The 10,145-nt window shown below is 45.8% G+C and overlaps 1 pseudogene; it reads right to left on the reverse strand.

Annotated features, from left to right (window-relative positions):
• Nucleotides 1–218: 218 nt before the first annotated feature.
• LOC119951468 lies at nt 219–7,977 on the reverse strand (annotated as a pseudogene).
• Between the last annotated feature and the right edge of the window lie 2,168 nt (nt 7,978–10,145).

Here is a 10,145-nt window from a genome sequence, read left to right on the forward strand (position 1 = left end):
TCTTTAGATGGCAGAGAGATCAAAATTACACCTTCTTTGTCTAGCTGCAGCTCCAACACTAAAACAAAACTCAAAAAACACACACACCCAAGCTTTTCTCAAAGCAAAACTAAAAAGCAGAGCTAGAGCTCAGCTCTACCCACACTGACATCACTGCAGCCACTTGAGCAGACAAACATTTCTTAAAGTGGCATTCCCATGACAAAGGTAAGATATAGCTAGCATCCAAGTTTCAACAGCCAGAGGGAATGATTTCTCAACGAGGAAATCATGGTTTCATGCCTCAGTTTGTGAACTCTGACTAGCACCTGAACCCCTGACAGCCAATGTACCTCTGTGCAGAACAATAAATATGTGTGCTTGGCCCCCATATCAGAACACAGAGCCTCAAAAAGCCTGGGGCGGGATTCTCCCATCGGGCGACTAAGTATTGACGCCAGCGTAAAAATGGGAGTGTTTTACTAAGGCGACGGCACCAGTTCCGGGACCCCATTTTCCAGTCCTCAGGGGGCTAGTATGGCGCTGGAGTGGCCCACGCTGCTCCGGCTGCCGATCCCGGCGTGAACCTGGTGCCGCAGGATGTGCACATGTGCAGTTGGGCCGGCGCCAACTAGCGCATGCGCAGTGGCCTTCTTCCCCCCGCCGGCCCCGACGCCAAATAGTGCAGGGCTACAGGAGCCGGCGCGGAGTAAAGGAGGCCCCCAGCCAGAGAGGCACCGATCGTGGGTCAGGCCACTACGGATGCCCCCATGATTTCGGACCCCCTCCCCCCCCCACAGTCCGCCCTGGATCCTTCAATGCCGAGGTCCCACTGGCTCAGAGGATGTTAGAACGGTGGCGGTGGGACTCGGAATTTTTGTGACGGCTGCTCAGCCCATCCGGGACGGAGAATCGGCGTGGCGGCCCGGGTCGGAGAGTCAGCGCAGACCCCAACCGGCGCCGCGCCAACCACACTGGCGGCAATGGCGCTGATTCTCCGCGCTGCAGAGAATTGCGTCCCGGCGTCGGGGCGGCATGGCGCAATTTGCGGCACCGCGCCGACCTGCGAGGAGTCGGAGAATTCTGCCCCTTGTATTGAGTGTGCTACGTTTAATGACATTCACAATTCCTTTCAACGCCACTTCAAGATCGGATCGAATTCCTTTCGATGCCAATGCCTCACGGTCAATAAAACGATGATTCCAAACAATGTCCTGACCAGCCGCCTCCTTAGTCCTTATTGTAACTCTGCTGTTTTTCCCAGGATTGTTGGCTGCCCCATCGCATATGTCTCCTCTTCAATAAACCCAAATGAGCCCACACTTTCTAACCATGTAATTATTCAATGCTTCAAATATCTCTGCGGCAGTCATGTTAGTTGGTAATATCAGACAGAACAGCAAATCCTCAGCAAATGTACCGAACATAAACTAACAAGGTTGCACAATCGGAAACACCTGTACTTTCATCCACTTGTATTGAGAACTTCTGTGCTGACTTTAAATGAGAAATAAGCTGGGCTTCTAAGTTCTCAGCAATATCATAAATTCGGTGAGCCACTGTGTTATCACTAAGTGGAATGTATTTCAGTTTTTCAGCTGACCTCTCATTTAGGACCGTATGAACCATACCTAATGCTGCAGGGAGAATTAATCTCTCTGCTACAGTGTGGGGCCCTTTCTCTTCAGCAACACGGTAAGCTACCATGTAAGTGGCTAATTGTGCTTTGTGATTCAATGTAATATTTCTGTTAAGGACTTCAGCTGACGATTTAAATTCTCGCTGCACGTTGTAAAAAAATCAAGAGGTTTGTCCCGGTAGTGAGGGGTACATTCATTGGAAACCCCGTTGACAATGGTGGGACCAGACGATCCCGTTAGCAGCCAAAACACGCAACAGGTATTTTCTGAAAGCCTTACATATGAATTAGGAGTAGGCCACTCAAACCTGTTCCATCAGTCAATAAGATCATGGTCGATCTGATAGTAACCTCAACTCCACAACCCTGCCTACGCCCATCAAGAATCCGTCGAACTCTGCCTTAAATATGTGCAAAGACCCTGCTTCAATTGCCTTTTGAAAAAGAGAGTTCCAGAAACAAATGACTGAGAGAAACAATTCTCCTCATCTCTGTCTTAAATGACCGACTGGCTTGTTTTTAAACAGTGTGTCCTATTTCTAAATGTTGTAACAAGAGGAAACATCCAGCCTGCCAAACCCCTCAAGATCTTCGAGGTTTTGATCAGGTTGCCTCTTATTCTTCGAAACTCTCGTGGATACAAACCTAACCTCTCCAACCTTACCCCATAAGACATCCTGCCAATCCTGCTTTTAGTCTAGTAAACTTTCCCTAAACTGTTTCGAACACATTTACATGTTTCCTTAGCACTGTACACAATGCTCCAGATGTGGGCTCACCAATGCCCTGTAGAACTGAAGCATAACCTCCATACTTTTGTAATCAATTCCCCTCACAATAAATGATAACATTCGATTGGCTTTCCTAATTACTTGCTGTACCTGTATACTAGCCTTTTGTGATTCATACACTGGAACACCCAGATCCCCCTGCACCTCAGAGAGCCTTCAATAAGGCATCATCGGCGGGATTCTCTGATCCTGAGGCTAAGTGTTGACGCTGTTTACGATAGCGTCAACAGGCCCCCACAGCAGTGTTTCCGAGCCGTACAAGGAGCCCAGCCTGGCACTGGAGCGACCCTCGCTGCTCCAGCTGCCGATACTGGCCTCAAATGTTCGCCGCAGGTCTGCGCATGCATGCTGCGGCCGGCGCGAATGCGCACTGCGACCAGCACGACTGCGCGCATGCGCGGTGGCTTCCTTCTCCACGCCAGCCCCAACGCTACATGGCGTAGAGCTACATGGGCCAGCACGGAGCAAAAGAGGCCCCGAGCCCAAGAGGCCGGCCCGCCAAACGGTAGACCCCAATCGCGGGCCAGGCCACAGCGGAGGTCGCTCCCAGGGTCGGACCACCCTCCCTCCCCACCAGGCTGCCCCCAAAAGGATGCACGCCGAGGTTCTGCCGAGTAAGACCACACGTGGATGACGCCGGTGGGACTCAGATTTGTTTGCGACCACTCGCCCCATCCCGGGCGGAGAATCGCCGTGGGTGGTCGCGTAGAGCGGCCTCCAACCGGCAGTGCGCCGGCCATGCCGGCGCCAATGACGCCGATTCTCTGCTCACCGGAAAATTGGCGGGGCGGCGTCGCACAATTCACGCCCGGCCCGGCATTCCCAGGCCCGGCGTGGGCTGCGAGAAACCCGCTCCATATAGAACATAGAACATAGAACAGTACAGCACAGAACAGGCCCTTCGGCCCTCGATGTTGTGCCGAGCAATGATCACCCCACTTAAACCCACGTAACCCGTATACCCGTAACCCAACAATCCCCCCATTAACCTTACACTACGGGCAATTTAGCATGGCCAATCCACCTAACCCGCACATCTTTGGACTGTGGGAGGAAACCGGAGCACCCGGAGGAAACCCACGCACACATGGGGAGGACGTGCAGACTCCACACAGACAGTGACCCAGCCGGGAATCGAGTCTGGGACCCTGGAGCTGTGAAGCATTGATGCTAACCACCATGCTACCTTGAGGCCCCTTAATGGTCACACACACACACACACCCCACACACACATATATGTGTGTGAAGTCTGGGCCAGGGAGAAAAATGGTTTGAAAGGAAATAGAGAGTTAAGGGAAGATGTTATACTTGTGGTAAGTGATGTTCCACAGGGGTCCATGCTGGGGTAAGAATTTTTCTTTGCATTTTCATATATAAGTTAGCTCAGGAATTAGTGGGGGGACAATGTCCAAACTTGTATTGGACTAGTTAATAATCTGAAGAACTGTACCACCATATTGCAGAGTGGGTTGGTAAGTGGCAAATCAAGTTCCATATAGTATTATGATTCCTGTGGAGACCATTAACGGTTAGAAAAATTAAAACACCCAGTGATAGCCAAAATAACTTATGCCACAAGATTTCACATTTTTAAACACAAGCAAACTTTACTGTATACAAAAAAAATTAAACAAAGCAAGCACCACTAACTTGACATGATACTGGCTTCTCCTTTTAGAATTCAAATCAAGTATGCCTCAGCTCTCCAGAATTCATTTCAATTTCTCCTCAGTGCTCTCAAGATCCTGGGGATCCTTCCATTATCCATCTCCAACTTTTCATCAAAACTTCACAACTGTGTCCATCTCAGCTCAAGCTTAGCCCTGACTGCATCGTGCTCAGTGATTTAGAAGTCAAGAATCTATTTCTTGTGTTTTTATGTCCTCTTTTCCCTCACAATTCTGTCATGAAACTGAACTCCACTCCCACCCGCATTTTGAGTAGCGAACAATACAGTTAGAATTGTCTCTGCTTAAGGTGCAGGCGTTTCTAACATTTACCTCTTTTGTTCCCTTGACTAAGTGAGCTCCAACTGTTTCCATCTGTTCCTAAACTGAACAACTAACTGTTTCCGTGAGCAAACATGCACGCAGATAAAATAAACCAAATGAATCTCCCTAATCTCCGCGGCTGATTTCCATGGCAACATGGTATATGGGATGTCCCTCAAACTGTATCTACAGCAGGCCAAAGTTTGAAACAATGGTTCAAATTGGAGTTTCGTGGAAAACACTCACTACCATATCGCCATGCTATTATCTTTCACAGACTTCAACATGGAACAGAAATGCAATGGAAGTTGCAACCTTCTGTGATAAACTTAATAAATTGCTCGTTTATCCAGGCAGGCTGATTGCCTGTGATAAATGTTAAAGGGGGTAGTCTATCACTGGGGAAAGCCAGTGCGCGAATGGGCCTTGCTAGACAAACATTGTAAGTTTACCAAGCGTCTACCTCAGCAAACACGCACCTTACGTGCCCCTACGTGGGGGTGTGTTTGAATAAAGAAACTGAGCACCCTATTCTCGGAAAGCAGAGACCCTGGACAGATTTATCGGCAGCTCAGTTTGGAGACTCTTAAGCATGGTTATGGATTTCTGTGCACGTAACTCATGGCTCAAAAAAACAAAACTCTCAGGGCAAATCAGTGTATCGACAGAAATCACTTTGCCTGCAGATTCCATTGTAACCAAACAGATTAATGAAGACGCCAAAATCATTGCATCTAGGCACCCAGCCAAATAGGTTGGATCCACAGAAATAACCACATGTAGGCAAATCACTGTAGCTACAAAATTATTGTACAGATAGACATCACTGCACCCTCAATACACTGCACCCAGGAAAACCTCTGTACCAGGGAAAATTTATATTGTTGGATAAATCAGTTGGAGAAAGAAATCCTGGTATTCCGACAAATCACTATTCTTGCTGGAAATTGTGGTCAAGCCTGGTTCACTTGAGTCACCGGCGATAGCTTATTGTGGTTGAATTTGAACTTGAATCTCGCAAGGGCACCAATTCTAATTGAGAATTCGAACACGCAACATATTTATACTTGAGCATCTCGCAGAACTCAAAAAGTTAGGGTGCTTGAGATTTCCCATTAATTTTAATGATTTCTGCTAAAATAAATTGCATTGAGCTGCGTTCTTTGATCTGTCCATGCCACAATGGGGTGAGCAAACTGGGATGTACATTTATGTCTGCAAATATCAGCTTGAATATGGGAATTGTACTGAGTATATCACAGGGTATAGAATAAACATGTCATTTTAATATTCCTCTGCATCTGTCCAAATGCTTATCCATGACAATGATGATGAATTCATCAGGAAATGGGAGATCTCACAATTAATTGAACAGTACAACTGAATGAAATAATCCTGTTTAAAGGGTAGACATGTTAATTAAAAAAAACACTGAACAACGTCAACGTGGTATTTACAGAGAACAAAGGAGGTGCTGACAGAAACCAATTACAGTGATGGATCCTCCTACACCTTCCTCTACTCTGTGTCTTTTATAAACTCATTAACAATTTGTGAGCAGGTGACACAGGGAATTATTCACTCAAAGATCTCTCTGTTAATGCACAATGGAAGGTTGTTCCAAACTAAAGCAATGTGCATGCGCGTGTGCCCGTCAGATAGAATTGTGCTCTCCAAATGAATTCAGTGGGTAAATGCACGTCAATACATAGTACTGAGCCACACAAATAAGGAATATTCCCGGTTTAAAAAACAGTTGTGAAACATATGAACAGGAAGAGATACCCATCAAACGTGCTCCACCTTTCAATGAGCTCTCTGTGTTAATGCTGCCAGCTGATCTGTGTTCTAACATCCATATACCCGCCTTTGCTCATTATCCAGAGATACCATTGATTCATAAAAATCTATCAACCTCAGTTTTAGAATTAACAATTTGTTTAGTATCAGTTTGTGGAAGAGAGTTCCAAACTCTCTTTTGTGTGAAGAGATGTTTCCGAATTTTATTCCGGAAAGGTCTGGCTTTAATGTTTTGACTACACCTCACTCGTCCTAGACTCCCAGAAATAGATTTACCCAATCCAGCCTTTCTGCCCCCTCAAAATCTTGAAAGCTTTGATCAAATCACCCACTAAACCTTTAACTGTCAGGACATGTAGTCTGTCCTTCTAATTTAACTCGAGGTCTAAACATCCCCCTGGTAAATCTACTCTACACTCTCTCCAAGGCCAATACTTTCTAAGGTGTGGTGGACAGAACTGCTCACAGTACTCCAGCGTTTTAAGTAACTAAAGCATGACTTCAACCCCTCTGTATTCTATTCTTCAAGGTATAATATTTGTTAATCTGAGCTGGAATGTCAGCAGAAGTGTTACAATCGGTCTCAGGTTGTGAGAAAAAATAATCAGCCAAGGTTTGCATTCGTAAAATACTGAGGATGCTGAAAATCTGAAATAAAAACATCAAATACAGAAAATACTCAGGAGGTTAAGTTGTACCTGTGGCAGGGAAACAGGTGCTTGGAGACAAAATCAGATAACATGTTTTCCCCAAAATATCCTTTTTTATAACATTTATAAAAGTACATTACATGACTGTTCAAAATTGGCATTACGTAAGATGCAAACCAAATCAGTTTTTTTCCAACACTCGATATTAGACACTACACCTAATATTTACAATGTTCATTATACATCAGAATTGAAATGTAAAGAGTTTTAACCAGTTTCTAACCCCTCGGTGTACTATGATTAAAAGATCTTATGGATTAGTGCCTCCCTCATCATGTCGTCCTGGAAATTGGTTGTATCAATCTGAAATACTTGGCCAAGGCCAACTGTTTGGGTTGGGAAACCAGCAAGGTTTGGGCAGATTAAAAATCACCTTTTCTGAATTGAAGGTTTTTCTGCAATATCCCTGAGAAAAGCCATAGAGCAGAGGCTCATGCTGCTCAGGATGAACTTCAACAAGACCACTCCATTTCTTTTCAGACCTACTTTGCAGAGGCACATTCCAGAAGGAGGTGGACAACCACAGCCACCTAGAGGGCAACATGCAGAAGGATGAAACTCTGCGTGTGCAGGAAGGATCTGATGGGTATGCTCTGTGCAACACCAGCCATGCTACATCTAGTTGCTTGTTTGAAAGTTCTGATAATGAGGCATTCTATCAAAACACTTTGACAGTCTATCCCTGGAACCATGCAACACAATCCCCCATCTCATTTCCCTCTTGAGCCTTGAGAATGTTACGTGTGGACCACTGCCTGACGGTCGTGTGGTTGAAGATTTTTTCTGCATAAATCTTTTTATGAAGAACAGGTGATATAGCCCAGTCCAACTACTTGGAGCATTCTGCAGCAAAATGGCCAGACATCTGCAAAATGGCCAGACATTTGCAACATTTGGGATAGAACCTCAGCACATAGTGACACTTAATACTTGTGTACCGAGTGTCGACACACTGCTTGATGCAGCCACCTGCAAAGGTGGCCATCAGGATGGTGGAAACTTTGGGTAATTTTTTCTCCTCCTTATCTAGAGGCTTGTACATCATGTCCCCATGGATCTGCTCCATTTTTGATCTCCAGACAAAGTGGAAGATGGCTCAGCTGCATTAGGACAGGGACAGACAAAGGGACAGGGATCACAAGTAACCTGTTCCCATTACTTCCATTGCTAATTTAACGGAATGTAGCCTGCAGGCTATCGCTAAATATGCTGTTTAGCAGCTACAAGCATCAGCAGGGGACCTAAGATCATGTCAGTCTAGCACTACTTAAAGCTACCTGCATTATTTAAAGCCAGCCTGTGCTCTTTGAGGAGATGCGAATTCTGGCTGGAGCAGGTGCTAGAAGTGATTGAGCAAGGGTATCTATATGACATGCAAACAGAGTGACTGATGGCACAAAAGGGAACAACAATCTAATAGCATGCTCCAAGATTCTCAGATGCTGCTCTGGCGATTTTTGTGCCGGAGGTGGGGAGGAGGAGAATGGTCTTCAATCATAGGAAGCCCTCCTACAGACATTGAACAGGCAGTTGGATCAAGTAGCTATTGTGATCAATCTGGCTCCAAGGACTTGGACGCAGACATCTAGTGGCTTCACGTGAGTGGTCCAGGTTAGTGAATATATCTTCAAGTGTCATATCCCACCAGCTGCACAAGTAGCCTCAGACACTGCTCATTGCAGTGTTCTTCAAACTCAGGAGCGGGTCGCGGGTGGGTGTCGGGAGGATCGCGGAGCGGTCCTCCGCGGCGCTCCCGATAGCGCAAATCCCCACGCACCAGCCGGCTTTTAATAACGCTGGCTGCAAGCGGCCTTCAAAATGGCTACGAACATGTAAAGAAAAAATTTGGCCGCATTACGTATGCGCGCACGATCATCGCATGATCAAACTATGCGCATGCGGGGAGCAAATGCAGAAAACGCCCGGAGTCCGCCTGAGAGAGAGCACCGCTCCTGAACCCCCAACCCCAGCCTGCCCCATCTGGAACCCCCAGCCCCCCTCGGGCTGTGATGTCGGTCGCTGCCAATCTGAGTGCCTCCAGAAAGATGGTGCAGCAACTGCGCTGTGTGCTGGACATCAAGAGGTTGAAGGTGTCTCAAACTGCAACAGATTTGAAGCAGTTTTGCCTGCAGAACGCTCAACGCAATCCTTTGCTGACAGGGATACATCCAAATACTAACCCTTTCAGGCCAGCTAAACCCTGTTTGCTATTGCAGCTGAAATGTGATTCTATTTTCTTTTGGTTTCTGGGTCTTAAGTTGAAATTCACCCTGGTACATGTTCTGAAAACAATGAAGATGTTTACACTAATCCTGATTCTCGATGGCCTTTGGACCAATGGACAAGCCATGTTGGATCTGTTTTTAAAAGCCTTTTAAAATCTGTGCCAACTTTCCTTACTCTCAATTTGTAAATTGCCTGTCCTTTGATACTGATGTACACCTACCTCATTGAAGCAATGAGGTGCTGTATGTACAACTTTAGTTGCAGCTTGTGCACAACCCTGTTTCTAGAAAGATTTGTACACTGGTAGGGAAAATTTTCAATAAAGATCTGAAGTTTAAAAAAACTATGCGCATGCGTGCCGATGATCGGGCACGCATGCGCAGTGTGGCCGCTATTTTTTTAAACGGTCACAGCATTTTGTTTTATAAGTTTGGGGGAGAGGGTTTATTCATTTTATTCATTTATTTTATTCATTTAAAAACATTTTTTTTTGTTTGGGGAGGTTTTATTTGATAACATTTTACAGGAAAAAAATGTAGAACTTTGGACAGATGGAGACTCCATAATTTCCGACACTGGAAGGCTTCACCTTCATCCAACAGGTTCCATTGGAGGAGCATGTACGAGGGCCAAAAGGACCCAAAACCATTTCCTCCATTTTTGTCAGCAGCAAACAAGGTAAGAGAAAATGGTAGGTCATGCAGGTCGGCCGCGTTGGGTCCCAAAGGTTGGCCAGTTAGTAAAAATGGGTCCCCATAAAAAAATTTTGAAGAATACTGGCTCATTGCACCCCATCTCCATCACTCACCTGTCAACAATCTCTCTCAATCATAACTCATACTTAACATTCATTGCTTCAGCTCACACTTGCAACAGTCAGCACTTTTGCAAGCCTCACACCCATATCTCACAGCTTGCACATACTATTAGGCCAGTTATTAAACATGAAAGCCAGATACACAAAAATATTGCACCACACTCACTGACATACTCCCCCTTCATTGCAGG

The sequence above is a fragment of the Scyliorhinus canicula genome, chromosome 17, assembly GCF_902713615.1.
Source record: "Scyliorhinus canicula chromosome 17, sScyCan1.1, whole genome shotgun sequence".
In the NCBI taxonomy this organism is placed as follows: Eukaryota; Metazoa; Chordata; class Chondrichthyes; order Carcharhiniformes; family Scyliorhinidae; genus Scyliorhinus; species Scyliorhinus canicula.